The sequence below is a fragment of the Callorhinus ursinus genome, unplaced genomic scaffold, assembly GCF_003265705.2.
Source record: "Callorhinus ursinus isolate GAN/ISIS: 27379988/994484 unplaced genomic scaffold, GSC_fseal_2.0 scaffold27, whole genome shotgun sequence".
NCBI classification, from domain to species: domain Eukaryota; kingdom Metazoa; phylum Chordata; class Mammalia; order Carnivora; family Otariidae; genus Callorhinus; species Callorhinus ursinus.
This window is the reverse complement of record NW_027397089.1, coordinates 2,451,724-2,474,168: the sequence shown is the minus strand read 5'-3', so window position 1 is coordinate 2,474,168 and position 22,445 is coordinate 2,451,724. Positions and strand designations below refer to the sequence as shown.

The 22,445-nt window shown below is 34.9% G+C and overlaps 1 long non-coding RNA gene across 1 annotated transcript in view; it reads left to right on the top strand.

Moving 5' to 3' along the window:
- The window catches only part of LOC141370144 (uncharacterized), a 355,774-nt gene that overhangs the window by 81,677 nt on the left and 251,652 nt on the right, over nt 1-22,445 (top strand). The gene's annotated exons all lie outside the window — the stretch shown is intronic.

Below are 22,445 nucleotides of genomic sequence, written 5' to 3'. Positions count from 1 at the left end.
AATTTCTGCATAAGTAATGGGCTTAAAATTTTACATCATTATGGTCTGAATTTCCATTTCTCCAGCATATCATTGAAGTTGAGCATTCTTCTTTATTCTTCTCTTGAATCACTATGTCTTTTGCCTATTCCGTGTAGATTATAAGTCCTTTTTCTCCCCCAATATGGATAGGCAGTTGTCTCAGCACCTTTCATTGCCCAGTCTTTCCATTCCTCAATGATATGCAACACAACAATATATCATCTGCCAATTTCCATGCATGGTGGTTATGTTTTTGGGCTCTCAAAACATATTCCCGAGTCAGGGTCTATTCCTGCGTCAGTGTCATACTAAATTAATGTTTATAGCTTTATTTTAAGGCTTAGTTTCTAGTAAGGAAAGTGTCCCCATCTTTTTATTTTTATTTTTTTATGGAATCAAGACTGTGCTCGAGACTTACTTTTCCATATACATTTTTAACCTTGTATGTAAAGGTCTTCACAAAACTCTTATAATTTAGAATCTTGAGGTATTTGATTTATAGGTAAACTTAGAAAATTGACATCCTTATGATATTTCCCTTTGTATGAGCATAGTAAAAATTTCCATTTATTTAGGATTTAAAGTTTTAAATGTATTTTGTAACTTAATCTGTAAAGATTTAAACATCTTTTGTAATATTCTTAGTAATATTCTTAGGCATATTATGTTTAAGGTTATTTTTCTAGCTGCATTTACTTTTATATAAAATATAAGTATCGTTTAGTTGGTTCAGTTGTTTGAGCAACCAACTCTTGATTTTCGCTCAGTTCATGATCTCTAGGTGGTAAGATGGAGCCCTATGTGGGGCTCCATGCTGGGTGTAGAGTCTGCTTAGGATTTTCTCTCTCCCTCTCCCCCGCCCCTCCCTCCTCTCCCCCCTTTGTGTGCACGCACTCTCTCTAAAAAGTAAGATAAAAATAAGTATAGTTTTGAATAATGATCCTATATTTAGACAGTTTATGAAATGCTTTGAATAATTCTAATGATGCATAAAAATACTTGCTGTTTTAATCATTTAAATATCATTAAATGATCATTTTTATTCATTATACTTTTGTTTATTTCTAGTTCACACAACTTTTATTTTTCCTTACTGCAGTGACTAGGCACTACAATATAATGTTGAATAAGAGGGATGACAGTGGGGGGCACCTGAGTGGCTCAGTTGGTTCAACATCTGCCTTTGGCTCAGGTCATGAACCCGGGGTCCTGAGGTTGAGCCCCGAGTGGAGCCCCACATCGGGCTCCCTGTTGACTTGGGAGTCTGCTTCTCCTTCTCTCTCTGTGCCCTACCTCGCTGCTTGCTCTTTCTCTCTCAAATAAATAAATAGAATCTTTAAAAATTTTTAAAAAAGAGGGATGGCAGTGGGCTTCTTTGCTTTTTTCTGGATTGTAGTTGAATGTTTCTCAGTGGTTTGTAAAAATAATTTTTGTAGTTATAGATTACACTTATTGAGTAAAGACATTTAAATCTCTTAGTTCTCTGAGAATTCTCTTCAAATTTCTTTAAAAATCTATTAATGATTGTTGAAATTTAATTGAAATTGTTATTGCAGCTATTGAGATACTTACTTTTTCTATATTTCTCATATAAGGCAAATTGTGCATTCCTGGCATAAATTCAATTTAACTATGATATATTTGTTTTATTATTTTTCTAAAAATTTTATTTGGTTTTTCCATTTATGTTCATAAGTGAGATTGATCTGTAATTTTCCTTTTATGCACAACCCTATTATGGTTTTGATGACAATTTATTGGGTGAGTTGGTGAGTATCTTTTGTTTTCTCTTTTTTCTGGAATAGTATGTACAAGGCTTAAATGATTAATTCTTGAAACAGGTAGAAATCATCTATTAAAAACACTTGTACTTAATGTTTTCTTTGTGGATTTTTATTTTGGTTTGATAATTGTCTTTAATAATTTAGGATTATTTGTTTTTCTATTTCTTCTTGAGATAGTTTTGGTAACATTTTTTAAAGACTATGTCCATTTAATCTGAGATTTCAGATATATTGGCATAGATGTGATTTTATTATTTTTATTTTCTTTTCAAAATTTGCCACAAGTTTTTATTTCTACTAATTCATATTAATACATTCTCTCTTTAGTTTTGCTGCAGTTTTATTTTGTTAACATTTTCTAAGAGTGACCTCTGGATGTGTTTATATTACCTTTTATTTATTTATTTTTTTGGCATTTATGTTACCTTTTGAATATTTTTCTATTTCTCTAGCATTTGATATTATCTTTATTACCTATTTTTCTCCTAATGTCTTTTAGATATATTCCGTGGTCATTTTACTAGATTTTTCAGTTATGTGGTAGCTCATTTCAGCTCTTCTAGTGTAAGTGTTAAAGGCTATTCATTCTCCTTAGATATTTCGTTAGCCTCATTTTGCTAATTTTGATATGTGATTTAATTATTTAACATGGCTTACTATTTTAGTTTTAGGTTCTCAAGTTCAGGGGCCAATATTTGGACCAATATATCGACCAATATATCTCCTTATTCTTTGTTTTAAACAATGTTTGCCCTTAGATTTCAATTTAGTTTAATGTTCATTGTGGTCCTCCCATTCTGATATTAGAATTTCCTTAAATTGGCTACTTCTTCTGTTCAGAAATTCCTTTAAAACTACTGTACATTTTACTGACAATTTAGTTATATGAATAATTATCTGGTAACAAAATGAGCCTCTTAAAAAGTCCTAATTGCCCTTTACTAAAAAGTTCTTAGTTTCAGTGACTTTTTTCATTTATTTCTAATGCAATAAGGATAATATGGGAACACAGATCAAAGTGTGATTAGTCTACCTGGCAAAGGGGGATAGTGTCACAAATTTTAAATTTGAGTTGGCTTTGAAGCTTGAATATAGGATGTCACCCAGAGGACTTTGGAAAAATACATATTTTATATGGAAACAATATGCAGTAAGGCACAGCACAAGAGGACACATGGGAGAAAGAAAATGAGTATTATGGAACTTTGTGGGGTATGGTCTGAAAAATCACTAAATTTAATGTACTCTTGAAGAACTTTGAATGGCTGGTAATAACTTTGGACATTATTCTATAGGCATTGAGATATAGACAAATAAAGTGGGTATAGAATAACTTCATTTATTTTATATCTTAGAACTATTAATCTGGCATCTATGAGTAAGTTCAAAGAGTAGAGAATGGAGGCAGATAAAATAAGGTTGGAGGCATTTGTAGCAAATATTAAGACTAATAAAATAATAGGAAAAGCATATATATATAATATGTTATCTCATATTACAAAGATGATCCACAAAAATTGTTGAATAAATAAATTGGAGAGTAGAAAAAGAAAGATTAACTTGGTTCTCAGAATTTAGCTCCTATATATTGGTAAGATGGTGATGACCTTAACAGAGCCAGGAAACTCTGAAGAATAGGCAGGTTTAGAAGAAGGTAATTTCAATTTTAAGAACGTTGAGTTTATAATGCATGCAGAAGGCCCATCTAGAGATGCTTATTAGGTATTTGGAAATGTAGATCTGTGGCTTAAAAAAATTCTAACCTGGAGAAAAGAAAAAAGAACTGGAGGTACAGATTTAAAAGTAATTGGTGAGTGGATGAAATGTGAAGCCATGAATCAGGTCAGGTAGATCTTAGGCAGGAAAGAACTTGAGACAGAGACTTGGGAACACTATTATTTAGAGAGTGGAAGAAAGTGAAAAGAGGATGGAAATTAGAAAAGTTAGAAGAGAATAGTGTCATAGAAAACAGGGAGATAAAATTTCGGAAGAAGATGAATTAGATATTCCAGAGAGCTGAAATAGGCTGTGTGATAAAGAGAAGCCATTGTAAATAGCAGTTGGAAAATAGAATGCCAGGGGTGAGGAGATGAATAATTAATTCAGTGACATGAGAGTAGAAACCACATGTGTGGTATGATTCGGAAATGAGTGAGAGTTTAAAACTCCAAACAGAATATAGATTTATCTTTCTAACAGAGTAGAAAAATGAATGAGGAGAAATGGGGCTGGAAATGGAGAAGGAAAGAGGATCAAGAGAAAGGTATTTAAGGACTATGAGGACTTGAATATTCTGGTAAATGGAGTTTAAGAAATTGTGGCGAGAAAGATCAAAGATGCAGAAGAAAGGGGCAATTGATGAAGAAAATTCCTTGAGGTAGAGGTGGGCGCCAGAGTTGGGAGGTGGGGAGTGGGGTCAGGAGCACAGAAAGAGGGTCACCTTCGTAGGCAGGAGGACTGTTTGGAAGTCAAGGTGGGGTGGAAAGTGTAGAATATTATGGTATTTATTCCCTCAGGTAAGCATGGAGTAAAATCATCTGAGAGTGAGGAGGGTAGGAGTGGGCTGGAATTTGTGGCATGGGAAGGTGATAAGTTATTAGGACAGAATAGGAAGAAGTTGGTAATGAATAAAAAGATTAAAGAGGAATATCGAGATCTATAACTCAGCTGTTATGAAAACAGCTGAGTAAATGTCAGTTTTTCCATCCATTTTTGTTTGTTTGCAAGTGGAGTGAATTTAGACACTTAATTTTTCTTCTTTGTTACATAAAATGACAGCATGATAGTTTTTAAAATTTAAAACAAATTGATTTTCCAGTAGACAACAAGTTTAACAACTTAATTATGCTGGAGAAGAGCAATATTCTAACGATGATAAATTTCAGTAATCTGCCTCTAACAGTTATTATTCAAGGTAATTTGAATGAAAATATGTAAATATATTTAAGCATATCTAGATTAATACCTGGAGAAAATTAAACTCTGAGGAGAACTGACATAAGGATAATATTTGAGTTTCTTATCTTTCTATTTGACATCTAGTTTCTTGCATTTTAACTAAAAATAATGTTAGATATGCAGAAAAGAGGAGCTCCAGTCAACAACTATTTATTGAAAACCTATTGTGTTCATCTCAACGAGACCTTATAGTGGAATGGGAAAATGGATACCTATTAATGATGATAATGATAATAATAGCAACTTTGGGACTTCATCTCATTCTTTTTAACTCTATGAAGTGGGTGCTTTTTTATTCCTAAAATACAAATGAAGACATTGAAACTTAAGGAGCTTTAGTGAGTGTTATACGTAAAGTCCCAGATGAACCTAAAAGAAAAATCTAGGCCTTTGGGACATTGTGGAGTTTCAGTACTTGATCAGTTTGGCGTTTTTCTCTGTGTGTGGATTTGGTAGCCCAGAGGTAAACATTTAGCCTGGTATGTGGGGTGGGAAAGGACCCCATAAAGTAGTCAATTCATGAGTAGTAGTATCTGGAAAGAGTGAGCTTTAGCTGGATAAATGTGTCAGAGGGAAGAGAGTTGGTGCATAAAAACATAAAGAAAAGAACACATGCCCTGTTTTCCCAAAGGAGTGAGGTGGGGAGTGAAGCAAATTGTCATGAGAGAAACCAGGTAATAGCTTTAAATGTCATCCAAAGGAACCAGGGCATCTTGTACATGGTGCAGCTCACAGAACCATAGATGGAACTAGAATTTAGCCCATTTTGATAATATTCCTTATCGTACATCCTTCTTTTTACTACTCCTGCTTATTTTGTCCTCTCCGGGTTTTCCCTGCTTCTTCATTTTTCTACCTAGACACCATTTCTTCTCCTAAAAATTCTAGTGCTGTTTTTTCCATCCAGTTAAACTTTAAAGCTTTAAAACTAATTCTAATGAAAAAATATATTTAATAGGTAAAATTAAATAATTGCAGCCTTATAAGTGTGCAAAGTATTTTTTAAAAATTGAATTTTTGAAAAAAAAAAACTACATGCTTATGATATACTTTGCATTCTCTAAAACTTGGCAGATCCAAACTTTATGCAAAATCATAGTTCTCTAAACTACAGGTTTCTAGTAAATGTGAACCCATAATTGAATCATGTGAACACATAACTGATTCATTTATTCAAATGACTTGATATTTGATACAAGATGGATAAGGACTATGCTTTCTAAGAGGCTGCCTGCTCGTATAGGTTGGGAAATGGGATAAATAGGTTAATTAATTTAAAATACTAACTAGGTAGTGATGATTTATTATCTTATATTACCAGGTAATCATCACACTGCCATGGGGCACTGCAGTGAATACAATTAGTGTCACCAACCATTACTCCAGTTATGCTTCTACACAACACACTCTTGCTTCCAGCACACATTCAGGAGCTTCCCAAACACACTCCGACTTAGGGCTTATGGGTATCTTGGACCATTATATCCACACAGAATAGTAAGATGTGGATCATCCAAAGAATGCATCTTGCTTGATAGACAATAGCTGAGGTCTAATGCAGATGAAATAAGACTTGTCTAGCTTCTCTCGCTCTGAAACTGGCAGTGAACATTCCGATGGTTTAATGGGTGTATCAAACTGAGTTCTTGTTATTCTTTCCAAATTCTCCCAATCCTTACTAATGGAAATTTTATCTTTCAGGCCAGAAACGATGGATTTATGTTGACTTCTCTGTTTCTCTTACACTCATTCACATTAGCAAATGCAGCTCTGCTTTAAAATATATTCAGACTTTGATTACTTCTTACCACCTCCTAGATGACCATCCTGGTATAAGCCACTCTCAACTCTTGCTTTAGTCATATAACAGGCTTCTAACTGGTTTTTCTGCTTTTACTATTCCCCCCAATTTCATCTCTTATCAATAGAGCAGCCTGAGAGATCTTATTAAAACATAAGTCATATCACACCACACCCCTGCTCAAAACACTGTAATTATTATTCATCTAACTCAGAATAAAAGCCAAATCGTGTCTTTACCTTGCAAGAGTCATGATCTCTCTCACAATGGTACCCAAATAACCTCTTCGATCTCTTCTATTCTTGTGCATCCAACACAAATGTGTCTCTAATAGTTCAAACACCTCTCGCCTACGGTCTTTGCACCATCTGTGCCCTCAGGCCTGAATACTCTTTTCTCAGATATTCCTTGACTTTGTTCCTCAACTCCTTCCTGCCTTTACTCACATGTGCCATTGTAGTGAGGCCTTCCTTAACCAATCTAAAATGTTGGTGCCCATCCCTTTCCCTGTTTTATGTTTTTCTTGATCATCATCATTATATAGCATGTATACATTAAACTTATTTAATTTCTGTCTTTCTCTATACAACATATGCTCCATAATAGATGTCTTTTTTTGTGTGTAAGACTTTATTTTTAAATCTCTACACACAACATTGACTTGAACTCACAACCCCAAGATCAAGAGTCCATGCTCTACCGACTGAGCCAGCCAGGCACCCTAAATATATCTTTTCTATTTTGTTTTTCTTTATCTCTATTTCCTAGAACAGTGCCTGGCACATGGTACATATTCCACAAATAATGGATGCTGTTTTAGAAATGATCCTAGTTGCAGTAGGTAGACAAAGACTATGTGCCTTTCATGGACAGCATGTAGCAAAGGAAGAAAAACAAAATACTTAATTTTCCTTATTAAATAAGTTGAATAATCACGTTGTTTAGTTCAAACACTTAGGTCCTTAATGAATCTTATTCTGATGAAAAAACAATTTTTGGAAAATAAGTCTTTGTTGCCTTAAATATATGACCCTTTTCAGCATTTTAGAATCATCAGAGTTCATTCCCAATTACATGAAGATTGAACTTTAATGCCCAGGAATTCCTCCTATTTTTACTCTTAATCATTATTTACTTAATCTACATAGTGATTTTAATTCTTACTTATTTTTCCCCTGTCTTGAGCACAGTTTTCCCTTAGAACCTCAAATCATATTTGGTCCCAGCATTCAGCACCAGCTTTTTCTTGGCCTCCCCTGTTCATACCACCAACAGTGGCCTTGGATAAATATCTCACCTCCACAGCCTGAACTCTGGTAACTGCATCAGAACATGGCCCGTGCGTAGGGAAACACTTCAGTTCTTGTCCATCCACATGTCTTGGACTAGGAAATCAAATCCTTTTAAAGCCTACCCTAATTTGTAGGTAGACTATGTTTGTGGGAAATGGAAAATATGTGCTTATTACACTAACACAGTTTTAGAAAAGGAATTAGTATTTTTGTCTTTTTACTTACAAACACAGAAATAAAAGGTCAGGCAAACAAACATTGTTCCACTGTTTGCTGATCTCATAAATTTTGATAGATGTGAGAATTCTGTAGCTCCTGCTGTCTTCCATTGCCAACAGCCTTTCCACTGTGTTACATGAACTTCCTGTCTTCTGCTAGGGCACCAATTACCTCTCTCTCACTATGGCTCTGACTAAGAGTCTTAGCCACTAAAAATAAAACTCCAAATGAGGCAATGAAATGATAGCCTTGTCATATGTGAAGAAAGGCCTATTTATTGTCAATGTTCTTGGGAATGACATGGAAAACTTTAGCCATCATTCTTATCAGTATTCACTGTGCCAGGACTATATTTATATATTTAAATGCAAGGAAATTTACTCATAACAATGACAGATGTCCTAAAGGACAATGGTTCTTTAGGAGAGAGGGAAAAAAGTGGCAGAGAAAGAGTACTCCCCTAAGGAGAAATACAGACAACATAATTTGGATTTTCCAGTATTTTTCACATGCCTTTTTAGTTCATATTAGTATTTTTATCTATACTTGATTGTTATCAGTTAAAAGAAAGTAAACACAATTTTTTAAAAGGGCCTAACATTTGACAATTCTGAATATTGATCTATTATATTCCCATGTGTCTAGTGAGATTTGCTGCTGAATTTTATAAGTGAGCCATTTTTATGTTGATCATATAATTTATCATACTAACTGACACACTCTTGAAAGTGAAAAGGTTGCTATTAATCAGTAAGCTGGGGCAACAGGCAGAAATTGGAACCATCCTGGGAAAATCAGGGCATATGATTATCCTAGCATTTCCTAAGGTCTTTTATCAATAAGAAGCAAAGCAGGCTGTGTTTACTGAGAGCTTAGCAAAATGCTTTTGGAAGAACAAATCTTAAAATTTAGTTTTGGGGTCTTAGAAGAGACACAACTAAAAAAATATATATATATACTCCATAAAACCATTGGTAAAAGTAGATACCGGTGGTATCAATGCCACCTATTGCTCTATTGCATGTCATGAATTCAGAAATTTGCACTGTTAATGTTTCTCTCTCTTAAATTTGATGCTTACATTCATTATGTAATGAGAATAAAATTGTCCTATTCTTTATGATTTTGATTGTCAGAAAACAGAGGTGAATTTTACTTTCAATAATTCAATCTAGTCATGTTTTCTTCTTTCTTTTCCTATTAATTTATTCAATTAAAATGGTACTTCTTAGAATGAGTTGCCTCTGATCCATTTTGGAAACCAGCAGGCTATAAATTATAGGTATGTATTAAAATTTTGATAGTTTCTGTGCAGTGTATATGCCACAGTAAAGTATAGGACTCTTATAGGAAATACAAACCAATTCTGAAGGAGCGCCTGGGTGGCTCAGTGGGTTAAGCGTCTGCCTTCAGCTCAGGTCATGATCCTAGGGTCCTGGGATCGAGCCCTGCATCAGGCTCCCTTTCGTGATCTAATAGTTTTCTTTCTTTCTCTTTAGTTTCATTATTTTCCATAATTTTATCTCCTATATCACCTATTCTCTTCTCTGCTTCTTCAGTCCTCATTGTGATTACATCCAGTCAATTTTGCATCTCAGTTATAGTATCTTTTATTTCAGCCTGACTAGTTTTTAGGTCCTTTATCTCTGCAGCAAGGGTTTCTCTGGTGTCTTCCTTGCTTTGTTCAAGCCCAGCTAGTAGTTTTATGACTACTTGTCATAAGTATGACAAGTTATACCTTGTGTCACCAACCATTACTCCAGTTATGCTTCTACACAACACACTCTTGCTTCCAGCACACATTCAGGAGCTTCCCAAACACACTCCGACTTAGGGCTTATGGGTATCTTGGACCATTATATCCACACATGGATGTGTGGATACACACATAAAACATACTCTTATGACTGTTGTTCTAAATTCTTGTTCAGTCGTGCCTGGGTGGCTCAGTTGGTTAAGCATCTGTCTTCAGCTCAGGTCACGATCCCAGGGTCCTGGGATCAAGCCCTACATCAGGGTCCCTGCTCAGCCTGGAGTCTTGTTCTCTCTCTCCCTCTGCCCCTCCCCCTGCTTGTGCTCTCTCTCTCTCTCACTCTTTCTCTCAAATAAATAAATGAATACATAAAATCTTAAAAAAAAATTCTTGTCAAGATATATTGCTTATATGTCTTTTGAGCAGGTCCCTGGCTGTGATTTCTTCTTGAACTTTCTTTTGGGGAATTCCTCCATCTGGTCATTTTGGCTAAGTTCTTATCATGTTATGAAAGCTTGTTATGTTTCCTGCACCTGGAAGTAATGCTATATTAAAAAGGGGTCATTCTCTGTCCAGGGCCTGGCACTTCAGGAAGTGTTTCTGGTGTATGCTGTGTGCACTCTGCTGTTGTGTTTTGGCTGCTCTTTCCAACCAGTAAGTCTTCTGCAAAATTCCTCCTCCTTGCTTGAGTGGAGAGTGTTTGGACCTTTAACTAGGTGTGCTTTGATTTGCATCTTAAAATAAGCCTGGAAGGAAAAAAAAGCTTGTCAAAAAGAAAAAAAAAGACAGAAATAGTGCATGGAATCTATGGTGTAGCACCCAGAAAAGCAGTGACCAGGTTATCCACCCTTTGTGTGTGCCTCTGTCCCCTGCCAGTGAAAGGCCATTTGCTGGGGCCTTCAGGGTTTTGTCCTTGGAGAGGCAATATACTCTCTTCCAAACATATTACAGGAAGGGGAACTTTCTCTCACAGTGTGACCAAGGAGATCCCTACACTACTCTGTGCGCTCTCTGACCAGCCCTTCTTCTCCCCAGGAGAGTACCCCAAAGCTCTGCTTTGGGGAAAGTCATGCACTTCCTGAAACTCAGAGTTTGAGTTCCACAAACTGTTTGTAAAACAAAACAAAACAAAAACCTGTGACACTCAGTTCACCTCGCTTCCCAGTCCGTGGTCCAGAGAGATTTTCTTCTTGTGCAGAACCAACGCTGCACTCTCTTAGCCCCTCTTTTTCTTTCTCTTTTCTCTCCCCATGGAAAGGGCTCCCTGCCCTCCATGGCATGGAGTTTTTCTCTCCCGCAATTTATTTCCATACACCTTGCACCTAGCACACTGTCTCCCTCCAACTGTGGAGCTCCTTCTTCCAATCCTCAGATCGATTTCCTGGTTGTTCCAAGTGATCTGACCTTAATACAGCTGTGTTTGAGGGATGAAAGCCCAGGGTCACCCTACTTCTCTGCCATGTTAACCCTTCCTCTGCTGTATTCGTGAAGTTTTACAATCATTCTTGAAATTAGATAGTATAAGTTCTTCAAAATCATTTCTTTTTTTTCTCAAAGTTGTTTTAGCTATGCTAGGTACTTTGTGTTATCATATACATTGTAAAGTCAGTATGCTAATTAAAAATACATATGAACATAGGGGAAGGGAAGGAAAAATAAAATAAGAAAAACAGAGAGGGAGGAAAACCATAAGAGCCTTAACTATAGGAAACAAACTGAGGGTTGCTGGAGGGGACGTGGGTGGGAGGTTGGGGTACCTGGGTGATGGGCCTTAAGAAGGACACTTGATGGAATGATCACTGGGTGTTATATGCAACTGATGAATCACTAAATTCTATCCCTGAAACTAATAATACACTATATGTTAACTAAATTGAATTTAAGTTAAAAAACTAAAAAATAACATATATGAGCCCATTGGATTTCTATTTAGATTACACCAAATCTGCAGAAAAATTTGGGCATAACTGACAGTCTTAATGATAGTGAGTCTTCTGATCCATGAATGTGATATATCTCTCCATTTATTTAACCTTGTTTAATTTCAGTGGTGGTTTGTAGCTTTCAGTGTACAGGCCTTGCACATTTTTCATTAAATTTATCAGTAAATGTTTTGCGTATTTTATGATATTGGAAATCTTTTTCATTAGTTGCAAATTATAATTCTTAACTGCAGGTACACAGAAATACCACTTCTTTTCTATATTGACCTGCAAATTTGCTAAACTCACCTCTTGGTCTTAGTAGCTTTTTGTAGATTCTGAAAGTCTTTCTACATAGATAATCATATTTAGAACAAATAAAGATGGTTTTTATTCTTTACTTTCCAGTCTTGATGTCTTTTATTTCATTTTATTGCCTTATCTCACTAGCTAGAATCTCCAGTATAATGTTAAATAGGAGTGGTGAGATTAGTCATTCTTGCCTTGTTCCCAAACACAGAGGGAAGTCATCAGTTTTTCATCATGAAATATGATGTTCACTGTAGATTTTTCATAGGTGCCCTTTATCAGGTATAGGAACTTTCTATTTCCAGTTTACTGAGAGTTTTTATCAGAAATGAATTTGGAGTTTTTCAAATGAAGTTTGAATTTTGCTGAAATGGAGTTTGAATTCATCATCTATTTATATGTTTTTTCTTTTTTACTCTGTTAATAGGGTGAATTATTTAATTAATTTGAAAATTAAACCAACATGGCAATGGAATATACTCCACTCCAGTTAGTTATAATTATTCTTACTATAATTTTAGATTTGATTTTCTAAGATATATTGTTTAGAAAATTTAAAAAATTGAGAAAAAAATATTGATTTACTTCAAATTGTCATCCCTCTTTCTTTTTTTTTAAAAGATTTTATTTATTTATTAGAGAGAGAGAACACAAGTAGGCAGAGTGGCAGGCAGAGAGAGAGGGAGAAGTGAGAGGCAGAACCAACGCTGCACTCTCTTAGCCCCTCTTTTTCTTTCTCTTTTCTCTCCCCATGGAAAGGGCTCCCTGCCCTCCATACAGGCTCCCCGCTGAGTAGGGAGCCCAATGCGGGGCTCGATCCCAGGACCCTGGGATCATGACCTGAGCCGAAGGCAGATGCTTAACGAGTGAGCCTCCCAGGCGCCCCATGTCATCCTTCTTTCTTACCTATGCACCACAAACATGATTTTTTTTTCTGTTACAGTGTAAAAGAGATGGAAGAAAAGGAAGAGATAATCTGATTTATTTTGAGGGTTGCGTTCTTGTTTGTTTTACTTATATGTTTTAAGCATACCCTTCTTTAGTTCTGAGCTTATGCTTATCTAATCTGCTAACTAGTTCAAATATAGTTATCTGTTGCAATGTATTTAGGAGTGGAGAAACTGTCTTTCTTTTTAGTATACCTTTTCTCAAAAGAGTAATGAAAGAAAATTTAAGTGACCTTTGAATACAAGAAATATGGAATAGTGAATATTCAAGGAAAGGATTTAAAGTTAGACTTATGTTTTATGGAACAATAGATGATGTCAAATCTCAGGTAGTATGATAGGAACAATTTAATATAAATAATGCCAATGCTGGGGCGCCTGGGTGGTTCAGATGGTTAAGTGACTGCCTTTGGCTCGGGTCATGATCCCGGAGTCCTGGGATCGAGCCTCGCCAAGAGAGAGCCTGCTTTTCCCTCTCCCTCTGCTGTTTCTCCTGCTTGTGCTCTCTCACTCTCTCTGTCAAATAAATAAATAAAATCTTTTAAAAAAATAATAAATACTTCAATGTTTCCTGATGATTGCAAGTCTTAAATTGGACTAGATGATGCCTTCTAGTTCAAAGACCTGGAATTGCTGAGTTTTCATAAATTTTGTGTTATTATAACAGGAACTCACGTGTCTTTCTATGTGACAGAGATGGTGATTAAATAATGATTAAAAAGAAATTGTTTTATTCTATCATAATTTTGAGGATTTTTAAAATAGGCATAATTTTGCATGGAATTTTGTTCATACTAGACCGTATGAAGTTTTGTGTAGTCAGAACCAATACTGTTTTGTAAGGAAACAGATTGTTACCTAATAGATGGTCCAGCCTTAATGTCTGTGATTATTTAATTTCCTTGATTTCATTTTCCTTAATTTAATCTTATTGCCCTTTCACATTCAAACATGGAATACTGCATGAGCCACTAACTCAAGCACAAAGTGATGCCAAGTGAGATGCATCAGACAAAGCAATATGAGACACTAGAGTAGGACATACTTCACAGGGAATTCCCTTCAGAAATCAAGAACACCAGGGTAGTTTGTCCTGGAAATGGAGAATGGAGCATAAAATGAGACTATAACGATTTTCTTTCATTTTTTTAAGTCACAGAATAAAAATAAAAAATTAAAAATGTGAGTTGCTTTTATTTTTGGAAAATTTTCCCTTTTGGCTCATTTTCTGTGCTGATGCTGGATGCATTTCTTCTTACAGTTTCATGTTCAGTACTAAGTACAGATGTTTGAGCCACTGTGATGCCAAAACCAAAAAAATCTCTAAGGACAGTCTGTAATGTCTATCCCCTGGCCTATCACAATAATTTGAAGCCATCATATTGGCCATATAGTTACATAATTTCCCCATATTTGGAACAAGATTTAAGCCGCTTAGATTATCTTTAATATGTGTTGAGAAATAATTTAATCAATACTCATCAAAAATAACATTACATTAGGTATAAATTTATAATTAGTGGTGTTTAGATTATAAACCACTGAGGTTTTCAGTAAATATTTGAATATATTTTTGCATCATTTAGTAAGTACTATTTATATTTCTTATGCATTTCAGGCTTTATTATAGAAAATCTAGTTTCTACTTTAATAGAACGATGGTATTTGGAAATGATAATGAAGGATCCATTGAATTGCATAATATGCAAATAGTCTGTTTTGTTTACTGTCTTGAATGAGAGAGAATATTCATGTCTCCCATGGAGATTGTTTTCTAAAGAAGGTGAGAACTCTGAATTTTTTTTACTGCTTATTTTCTACATTTGGGTATTTCAGGTTTAGAGAATAGGTTAAATTAAGTTAGAGCCTAATAACATCATAAAATTATTAACAATCATATACATAGCATCTCTTGTTGAATAGCTCTTTCTTTTTTCTGCCTTGTCTTTTCCTTTCCCTTCTTTCTCCTAAAATTATTTAAAACACAAAAAAGAATCATCTTAAAGGGCAGATACCACAGCAGACAAAATAATTGGTTCTGTATTCAAACTGTGTATGTGCCATTACTAAGAGCATGACACTGGGAAAGATATTTAATTTCTTTATTTAAGCCAGTTTTCTCATTTGGGAAATGGGTTGATGATAATATTCATCTTTCCGGTTTATTATATGTTATAGGCAATGTTTGTATCCTCCCAAAACTCATAGGCTGGAACCTAATCTCCAGTATGATATATTTGGAGGTGGGTCTTTGGGAGGTGATTAAGTCATGAGGGTCATGAACAGCATTAATGCTCTAAAAGACCAGAGAACCCCTTTGCCCTCTTTCACTCTATGAGGACACAGAGAAGACCATCTATGAACGAGGAAATGGGCTCTCACCAGACACTGAATCTGCTGGCACTTTGATTTTGGATTTCTCAGCCTCCAGAACTATGAGAAATAAATCTGTATTGCTTATAAGCTACACAGTCTATGGAATTTAGTTATAGCAGCCCAAACAGACGAAGATGTTATGGGAATGAAATATTTTATATAAAGCATTTAGTATAGTTACTGATAATATATAATAGGGACTCTAAAAGATTAGAGTTGTTAAATAGGTGTTTTGTATAATAAGGTTAATGAATGAAGGTGTAAATGAGGAATTCAGGAATGGGGAAAAAGGAGGAAGCAAAATACTATGAGAGAACAAAATGCTGTGTCTCAGAATAAATATTAACTCTGAGATTCCTGACAACTCAAACAAAAAGGAACCAAGATGCATTATAATCATTCATCCTCATTATACAAAAGGTAGAAGCATGCCAGTTTATCAGAAGAAAAATAATTAGTTTTGATATCATATTCTAAAAAAATTCTCACTCAAGACTTTATATTATGGACACTGAATGGCATAATGAGTTGTTTTACTGTGATGTAGAAGTTGATTTCAAAAGATTGTTCTTAAGGGATAATTTCATTAAAGTTCAAGACATGATATGACAGAAAAGGGGATGTTGTAAAGAGCTAGGCTGATGTGTTCCACGTGCACAAACTAACAAACTAACTCAATCTAGAGTTTATTATATCTAGAGATTGATATCCTCTAGATTTCCTAAAAGGATGCTCTCAAATCTGATTCATCATCAGCATCACCTGGGGGAACATTAAAGAAAAGAAATTCGCAGGTCCATCACTGAGAGACTGTAATGCTGTAGATGATGAGTGAGGCCCAGAAACCTGTCTTTTTAAGAGCTTGCCAGATGGGGCTGAAAATCAACTCGTTTTGGAACTACAGCTTTCCTAAATTTTATTTCTAAATATTATTACTTTTAGTTAGGCTTTTGTTAGACATTAAAAAGCAGACATGGGATTTTATTTTCTGACTGTTTACATTCTATGTTGCTGATTTAGGAAACATTGTTATTTGGTGGGGACCACATGACCATGGGCAGTGTTGATTTCCCAGTATGAGGGCTAAGCAGGCTAGGTCATGTTTTCTGATGGATTTCACTTGCATATAGCAGTGTGCTTCCTTAGTAAGTTAGGCAAAAAATAAGATTCTGTTCACAAAGGAGCTCTGGACCTACTGCAATAGCTGGACAATTGATTGAGACTTCAAAATTACAACCCTCAGAATACATCAGATTTTGTGATGTCTTAGATTAATGATCAGGGAAGGTGCTGCATGCAACCTGCCATCACCTTGAAAATATAAGCCTAAGTAATGCCCCTGTGGAGTGTCTGATTCTACCCTGACCAGCCTACTGAGGAGCCTGCCAGGATGAATTAGATGTTAAATGTAGTTAGCCTAAGGAGTTAACTTACTTAACCAAACGAGTTAGGAATAATTAAGTTTTTTTACCATGGGTGAGGGAGGGGTATTTAGGTAGTGTTCTTTTTGTGAAATGCAATAATAGTATAGGAATTTATGGCTCATTTAAGGAATTAATCCTTAACGGGAGTGAAGGAGTTACTGATCAGTAGAGTGAACCTAAAAAAAGACCCACTTTCTCTGATCTGTAATGGTAAGAAAAGAAAAATTCCACAGTAGGTGAGTAGAATAATTTTGACTTTTAGTAGGCAAAATTAGAGACAGAAAATTGATTACTTCCATATATGAAATATAAATTCACAATTATATTTACATTGTCTTATAAAAAAATAGCACAGACATACTAGTCTTGTGGCTGAGTCAAATGTTAATTCTTTATTATGTTTCCTATGACATTTGATGGTCAGAAACTGCCTTGTTTTGTACTTAAAATGTCTGTGTTTGAGATCAAAACTTGAAAATTGGAAAGTAAATTCAGGAGGAATATATTATATTTTATTGAAATTCAATTTTCCTCTTAGATGTCCTTCTATTTAAAACATTCCTCGGAAGGCTTTAGTTGTCACTGTGCTAAGTTTATTTTAGGGCTGCACTGTTTTGTATCTGAAAGGGCATGGTTATTTTGAAAACTTGGTGAAGTGGAAAGAGCATGGACCTTGAAGTCAGATTGAACTGGATTGAAAACTCCATTCTGACACTTACCAGGTGTGTAACATTTCCTGTATTACCGCATCTCCTAGTCCCTTGAGGAAAATAAGGGCAAGTCTTTGTGGTTTCTGTGAATACTGAATGAAATAATGTATGTAAAATTCTTAGAATATTATGAATGATTAATGAATTGTTTCCTCAGGTAATGTTTTCTTTCATGGAAAATTTTCAAAAGGATCTCCAAAGGGAATTTTGACCCAAACAATATTAAAAATCTTACCTACTGCTTATCTAAATTTCTTTAGAGTATTTTTCCCATTTATAACATACATGATTTTCACAGCCATTTTCTAATGTTTTAGGCAATCTCTTCTGATTAATGAATAAAAACACATTCTATTAAAACTAATTTTTTTTCTGAAAACCCCATTTATTGAAGTTAGCTTTTGCAAGGTGCATTTCTGGAATCCTCCAATGTTTAAAGCTCCAGGTCTCTTCACTAGTAGAGACATAGATATAATTTATTTGTCCTAGTCTTTTTTTTTTAAGATTTTATTTATTTATTTGACAGAGAGAGACACAGCGAGAGAGGGAACACAAGCAGGGGGCGTGGCAGAGGGAGAAGCAGGCTTCCCGCCGAGCGGGGAGCCCGATGCGGGGCTCGATCCCAGGACCCCGGGATCATGACCTGAGCCGAAGGCAGACACTTAACGACTGAGCCACCCAGGTGCCCCTGTGCTAGTCTTTACCTACACGTGACCCTAGGACCAAAGAGTAAGTTCATCTCTGCTCTGCTATAGCTCTTCCTTGGTCAGATGACTGCCTACCCATAGAAGAAATAATGCAAATTCCTAACACTTCAGTCATGACCCTAGAGCTTATATGACATTAATAGTCATTAATAAATTTATTGTTTTAATTAATTTAATAATTTTTATTATGAATATAAAGTAAAATGGATTATTTATTATAACAGGAAAAAAGACATGGGCTTTAAGTTTGAGTGAGACCAGAGTATTAGTACCAGTTCTACTTTTTAGTTACATAACTTTGTTATTCCCTACACTTCTCCAAGCCTCAATTTACCCAGTGCTCCATACTGTACGTGCCCTCTTTAATACCCATCACCAGGCTAACCCATCCCCCTACCCTCCTCCCCTCTAGAACCCTCAGTTTGTTTTTCAGAGTCCATCATCTCTCATGGTTCGTCTCCCCCTCTGACTTACTTTGTTTTTTTAATTTCTTATTTGATTATAGTTAACATACAAGGTTACATTAGTTTCTGGCATACATACTATGTTCACACTAAGTATAGCTACCATCTGTCATCATACAACGTTGTTACAATATCATTGACCATATTCCCTGTGCCGTACCTTTAATTGTTGTGACTTACTCATTCCATAAATGGAAAACTGTACTTCACACTACCCTTCACCCATTTTGCCCATCCTCCCCGCCCCCATCTCCTTTATTTTTTGTTTGTTTATTCATTTGGTTGTTTTACATTCTGCATATGAGTGAAATCATATGGTATTTTCTCAGTCTGACTTACTTTACATAGTATACTTTCTAGGCAAGATTTCTTTCTTTTTTATGACTGAGTATATTCAAGTATATATATAAATATACATACTGCATCTTCCTTATCCATTTGCCTATCAATGGACACTTGGGTTGCTTCCATATCTTGGCTATTGTAAATAATGCTGCAGTAAACTTAGGGGTGCATGTATCTTTTTTAATTAGTGTTTTCATTTCTTCATTTTTTTAAAAATCTTTTTTTTTTAAGTAAACTCTACTCCCAATATGGGACTTGAATTCAAGACCCTGAGATCAAGAGTCACATGCTCTACCCAGAGAGGTGCTCCTAGTTTCCATTTTTAAGGTAAATACCCAGTAGTGAAATTACTGGATCATATGGTAATTCTATTTTAATTTTTTGAGAAACCTCCATACTGTTTTCCACAGTGGCTGTGCCAATTTACATTCCCACCAATAGTATATGAGGGTGTTGTTTTCTCCACATCTTTGTCAAAACTTATTTCTTGTGTTTTTGATTTTAGCTATTCTGACAAGTGTAAGGTGATATTTCGTTGTGGTTTTGACTTGGATTTCCTTGATGATTAGTAATGTTGAGCATCTTTTCATATGTCTGTCAGCCATTTGTATGTCTTCTTTGGAAAAATGTTTATTCAGGTCTTCTGCCCCATTTTTTAATCAGATTTTTTTTTAGTGTTGGGTTGTATCAGTTCTTTATATATTTTGGATATTAACCCCTTATCAGTTATATCATTTGCACATATCTTCTATCATTCAGTAGATTGCCTTTTTGTTTTGTTGATGGTTTCCTTCCCTGTGCAAAAACTTTTTATTTTGATGTAATTATAGGAGTTTATTTAAATGTTGCTACACCTGATGTCAGAGAAATTACTGTCCATGTTCTCTTCTAGGATTTTTTGCTTTCAGATCCCACATTTAGGTCTTTAATCCATTTTGAGTTTATTTTGGTGTATGGTGTGAGAAAGTGGTCCAGTTTTGTTCTTTTACGTGTAGCTGTCCAGTTTTCCCAATACCATTTATTGAAAAGATTGTCTTTTCCCCATTGTATACTCTTGCCTTCTTTCCTCATAGGCTAATTGACCATATAAGCTGGGATTTATTTTTGTGTGCTCTCTATTCTGTTCCATTGATCTGTGTGTTTTGTTTCAATACCACACTGTTTTGTTTACTGTAGCTTTGTTGTCTGGAATTATGATACCTCCAGCTTTGTTCTTCTTTCTCAAGATTGCTTTGGCTATTTGGGATCTTATTATTTGTTCTAGTTTTGTGAAAAAATGCTGTTGATATTTTGATAGGATTGCACTGAACCTGTAGAATGCTTTGGGTAGTATGAACATTTTAACAATATTAATTCTTGCAATCCATGGGCATGGAATATCTTTTTATTTTTGTCATCTTTAATTATTTTCATTGGTGTTTTATAGTTTTCAGAGTAGAGGTCTTTCATCTCTTTGCTTAAGTTTATTTGTACATATTTAATTCTTTCTGGTGCAATTGTAAATGGAATTGTTTTCTTAATACCTCTTTTTGCTACTTCGTTATTAGTATATAGAAACGTTGCCAATTTCTGTGCATTAATTTTTGTACCTGCAACTCCTGGGATCGGGATCGAGTCCTGCATCGGGCTCCCTGCTCAGCAGGGAGTCTGCTTCTCCCTCTGACCGTCTTCCCTCTCGTGCTCTCTGTCTCTCATTCTCTCTCAAATAAATAAATAAAATCTTTAAAAAAAATGAATTTATTTGTTACTGCTATTAGTTTTTTGGTGGAGTCTTTAGGATTTTCTATGCATAGTATCATGTCATCTGCAAATAATGAAAGTTATACTTCTTCTTTACCAATTTGGATGCCTTTTATTTCCTTTTCCTGTCTGATTTCTGTGGCTAGGACTTCCAATACTATGTTGAATAAATGTGGTGAGAGTGGATATCCTTGTCTTGTTCCTGATCTTAAAGGAAAACCTCTCAGTTTTTCACCATTGAATATAATGTTAGCATGGGTTTTTCACATATGGCCTTTATCGTGTTGAGATATGTTCCCTCTAAACCCACTTTGTTGAGAGTTTTTATCATGAATGGATGCTGAATTTTGTCAAATGCCTTTTCTACATCTATTGAGATAATCATAGGATTTTTTTATCTTTGCCTTTGTTGATGTGGTGTATCATGTTGACCGATTTGCAAATATTGAATCATCCTTGCATCCCTGGAATAAATATTACTTGATCAAGTTGGTTAATAATCCATTTAATGTATTGTTGAATTTGGATTGCTAATATTTTATTGAGGATTTTTCATCTAAGTTTATTAGGAACATTGGCCGATAATTTTCTTTTTGTGTAGTGTCTTTGTCTGGTTTTGGTATCAAGGTAATGCTGTCCTCGTAGAATATATTGGAGGCTTTCCTTCCTTTGAGGAGAATAGGTATTAAATCTTCCTTAAATATTTGGTAGAATTCACCTGTGAATCTGTCTTATCTTGGGCTTTTATTTTTTGGTAGGTTTTTATTATTAATTTAATTTTGTTACTAGCAATTGGTCTGTTCATATTTTCTATTTCTTCCTGATTCAGTTTTGGAAGATTGTATGTTTTTAGGAATTTATCCATTTCTTCCAGGTTGTTCATTTTTTTTGGCATGTCATTTTTCATAGTATTCTCTTATAATCCTTTGTATTTCTGTGGTGCCAGTTGTTACTTCTCCTTTTGTTTCTGATTTTATTTATTTGGGTCATTTCTCTTTTTTTTTCCTTGATGAGTCTGGGTGTTTATCAGTTTTATTTATCTTGTCAAAAAACGAGCTCTTGGTTTCACTGAGTTTTTCTTTTTTTGTCTCTATATTATTTATTTTTACTCTGATCTTAATTATATACTTCCTTCTACTCACCTTGGGCTTTTTTCTCCTTTTTCTAGTTCCTTTAGGTGTAAGGTCAGATTATGTATTTGAGTTTTTTCTTGTTTCTTAAGGTAGGCTTCTATGGTTTTATACTTCTATCCTACAACTGCTTTTGCTGTGTCCCAGGGATTTTGGATCATTGTGTTTTCATTTTCATTGGTCTCCATGTATTTTTTTATTTCTTTGATTGCTTCATTGACCCTTTGGTTATGTAGTATAATGTTGTTTAGTATGCACATGTTTGTGTTTTCTCCAGTTTTTTTCTTGCGATTTATTTCTAGTTTTATACCATTGTGGTCAGAAAAGACACATGGTATGATTTCAATCTTCTTAAATTTATCGAGGTCTTGTTTTACGGCCCTAATCTGTGATCTATTCTGGAATATGTTCCATATGCACTTGAAAGAATGTGTCTTCTATTGTTTTTGGATGGATCCAAGCCTCAGATTTTTTTTTTTTTGTTACCACGTGATGAAATACGTACGAGAAATATGTCCATTTTATAGACCAAGAAACAGGTTT